The sequence below is a fragment of the Puntigrus tetrazona genome, chromosome 16 (genome assembly GCF_018831695.1).
Source record: "Puntigrus tetrazona isolate hp1 chromosome 16, ASM1883169v1, whole genome shotgun sequence".
Taxonomy (NCBI): Eukaryota; Metazoa; Chordata; class Actinopteri; order Cypriniformes; family Cyprinidae; genus Puntigrus; species Puntigrus tetrazona.
In genome coordinates, this window is record NC_056714.1 from 12,406,632 (window position 1) to 12,410,894 (window position 4,263).

At 35.0% G+C, this 4,263-nt stretch overlaps 1 pseudogene; it reads right to left on the reverse strand.

Moving 5' to 3' along the window:
• Positions 1–851: 851 nt before the first annotated feature.
• Positions 852–3,866, reverse strand: LOC122360828 (annotated as a pseudogene).
• Positions 3,867–4,263: the final 397 nt, after the last annotated feature.

Consider the following 4,263-nt stretch of genomic DNA (forward strand, 5'->3'; position numbering starts at 1 on the left):
ATATAGTCACTCACGTCATGTGATGATTTGGGTGTGCATTGTCCTGCCCCTTCTCATTAAAAAAACAAAACAACAACAACAACAAAAAAACAATAGTTGCTTATAGATACATGTAGGTTATTTTTTTTTACAACTGATGTATTTGATTTATGGACCTTCAAAAGAATGGCCACTGTCAGCATTAACAAGCTTGGAAGGATAATAAAAAAAACAACTGTTTATCTGAAAGATGAAAGTCATATAAATGTAGGATGGCTTAAGGTGGAGTAAACTATGGGGTAATTTTTATTAATGGGTGAACTATTTTTTAAGTTCCAGTTTTGGATGTGATACGTTTTTAAAATTTAAAATGTTTCTGCAACTTTGTTAAAAACACAAAATGTCAAACCCCTGACATTCATTGTATTAAATACATTAAAAATATTCACAATCCATGTTCAAAAACGTTGTGTTTGCTTGGAAATGCTTTAGAAGGATGTTTTTCATTGATGGTTAATGTTAGCTAATATACAGTAGTTATGTTAATAAATGGAACCAATTTATTTCAAATTAAATCATGGAAATTTATTAGGAAAAAGTGAAGTAAAAGAGTTTATTATATTATATGTTATTAAAATCAAGATAAAGCAGAAGACAATATAACAATTCCACTTAAAGTTCTAAAGTAATGATGCTCTTCATTAATATTTGCATGCCTAAGGACATGCCTAAATTCCATAAGCAAACACTAAACAGATTCCCACTAAATCCAGCATACACACAAAAAGTTGTACTCTATTTTCCACACATATTCTTTTTTTGGGGTTGTCTCGATGCAGACCTTGATTGATGACAGGAATGGTTGTTGCTTTTCAAAAGAAAAGACTTTTGTCTTGTCTCATATTTTCTAAAAGAAATAATGTATACACAGTCATTTAAATCTGGAAATCCTAAATCATTTTAACAGATTAAGTTATCACATAAAAAATACTTAAGTCAAAGTAAGATCAAACAAGAGTTGTTGATATCATATTATGTTGATACAATGAGCTGTCATGGCTACATGTTAAAGAAAAACAAAGTTTCGGTCTTAACTACATTATCATCATTATCATTTTCTTCAGTACATACCATCAGATGTATGCGTCGTCTTGAATCCGGCTTCAACAGCCTCTTCAATACTCTTGATTTCTTTTGGTGAAGCAGCAGGAAGAATGGCAAGCAATTCTCGATCAATCTTTTTCAATTCTTGCTTTGCTCTTGCTGTCATACTCAGCTTTATTTCTTCTTCACAAGCTTTAAGATGCTTTCCTTTGCCTCATCACAGTCGTTCTGAAGCAGTAGTCGCTCACACTCAAATTTTGGATTAGTTTTATCCATGGCCATCAGTTTTCCCAGTGAACTGACACGATCCATCAGGTACTTGCTGGAAATATCTGTGTATGTTGCAGAGATCATGTGGACCAGACTAGCAATGTTACAGGCTTGGAAGGCTTGAATGTACAGCAGATCTTTTGAAAAGAGCTTTTCATTGTAAGCGGAGGCGTTTTGTGTTCTCTGATGTGGAGACAAAGTTTTTGAGAGTCGTGCTCAGGCTGGTTTTACAATGTTGGAAACCATCTGAAAGAAGCGAACCATCTTCTCCCCATTGCTCCTTCACTCTCCCCATGGCATCCATTCCTTTGATCAGCATCTGTATGGTAGTTTTGAAGTCGATCTCTTTCAGGTTGCAATTTCTCAGATCTGCAAAGGGTTTTATTTAGTTCCTTCTCGTTGTTCTCTAGGTTCTCCAGACACTTCTCATAATTCTCTTGTGTCTTGTTCAGTTGAGCTCGGGTCTGCTCTATCTTGAATCGTGCATTCTCTGTTGCCCTCTAGGAGAAGCACTTATGTTCTCTGACTTCTTTTCTTCTCTATGCATCATTGGTAGCACTGGAGAAAAGGCTGAAATTTGTTTTATCTTTACTTTTGCAGTCAAAAGCATGGGCTGACTCAATCAAATCAAATACCGCATTTATAATTTCAGTGTTTTTGTCTTTGTTGCATTTGCCATCTGGTGCATATTTTGCAAGCTTGTTGCATATTTCTGTACTAGCTTTGCACAACTTCAGAGCTTGTTGCTTTGCTGGGCAGTCAGGGACTTCCTTGAAAGTTTCACTGAGTCTTTCAAACTGTTTTGCTATGAAATCTGTCTTTGTAGCATTCTCCTTCTGATCATATAGTTTTGTCAATCAATGTTATCATCCTTACTTTTTACATGCATTGCTCCCAGGATATTCTGTGCGCACGTTAACATTTCAGTCGACCTGCTATATACTTTTATTTCAGAAAACACATCTCTTACACTATTCACTGGTTGAGTAATAGCAGATGCCATTCCAGCAAACATGCCAGTAATGCCCTGTGTTAACCCACTTACAAAATCCATACCAATCATTTCCCATCCATTAGGGAAGAGATTCAGAGCTTTCTTGTAGCTATCATTAGCTTCTTCCATTTCCTTCTTCATGGCATTCATTAACTGCTCAGTCCTTTTCTTGATCTCTTCAGCTGACTGCTTCTTTAGTTTGTTCTCTTCTATTATCTTGTTCACCTCTTCCAACTCTTTCCCATAAAAGCGATGTGCATTCTTACACGCCTCTAGCAGCTCTTGTATTATATTAATGACATTCAAAAAACGCTTTTCAGTTGCATCTGAGAGTTTCAGACATTCGTCTGCAATGTCTTGGATATTTTTCAGCTGATTCGGAAGAAGAGCATTTACAACCATATCATTATCTTGGAACAGAATCTCCACAGCAGTCTTCATGTAATTTGGAACCTGGAGCAGTATGGAGACGAATCTGATCCATGCTGCAAGTATGGGCCTCATTAAATGCCCACCAACCAGAGTTACACACTTGCATGAGACAAGCGCCAAAGGAATCAGGGTATTTGATGAACTGATAGCCATCTTTAGGGGGATTTTTATTGATAGAGAAATCTGTTACGGATGATATGAAAACCAGCTCTCCCAGGATGGCTATGGAGAGAGGTGCTGGAGACAGATACTCTTCCCAGTTGGCATTAGAATGCATCATAAGTTTGGTTTGGTTCCTCATGTCCTCAGCAGTGGTAAGGCTTTGAGTACATTTTGAGATTTCAGAAGTCATGATTTTGTTTTCCTGCTCAAAATAAATATTAATTGTAATATTCAACTTATATAAAATATATACATTCACTTAGAGCACTGATTATCATGGCTACCTGTTCATTAATAATTTGAAAGTGTTGTGATAGAAAATGGTAACTTTATATATCGGTGCTGCTCAAAGTAAATTATGAATACATAAAAACTGATTTAATGAACTTGCTACATTTCTAAAGTATTTATTTGAAAAAAAGATTGTGTATTGTGTACCCCTAGCACATAATCCCCTTTTGAATAGAGTAGGCCCACTTAGCTCATTTTCAACCCACTTATTATAGAGTGTTTTTAACTGCTATAACTCAGAATTTGTTACTGTGAACTTATTTTTAAATATGTTTTATACTTTAACTATTTTGTGTGAATTCACTTGGGTTGCAGAGTATTATTTTAAATAGATTTTTTTTTCTTCTCTATGTAGTGTAGCCACATATTAGGTTGTGCCTTCCTAATTACATCTTTATTAATTAGGCACCTATATACACACACAACCCCTTAACCACTAAACCTAACCATATCACCAAAACTCTAATCTTAAAATATCATACATTATTAGCAAATTATGTGTTTTGCAATGCAACATGAATAAAGACACTGATTTGAAAGGACACTTCCGATTTGAATATTAAGTGGGGCGCATTTAATTTTTATAAATAACCTTACCTTGGTGGAATGTGAGAAGTGCTTCAAGTCAGATTGAGGTCTGGTGTGATGGTGAAATGAATTCATGCTTCTGTTTTTATAGATGTCTGAAAGGGGTGGAGTTGAACTTGAGGAAGAAAAAAAATAAAATGATGACTCAGATATTCCGTCTTCAGAAATAATTCTGATGTCCTGATTTGCTACATTTTTCAGAATTCTTTAATGAATAGTAAGACCAGAAGATCAGCTTTTATCTGAAATAAGCTTTTGTTAGATTATACATGATACCATTAAAAGTATAACTGTTATTGTTTTTAAAGAAATTACATTGGGGCACTTTCGTAGACGTTTGCTTCATAAATTGCTACCCTCCTGATTTAAATTGAAAAGTCTCCTACTTTAATAGCTTAACGCCATCAAAATAAAGTGAAAACCTGTTTGGTGTGACTACATAC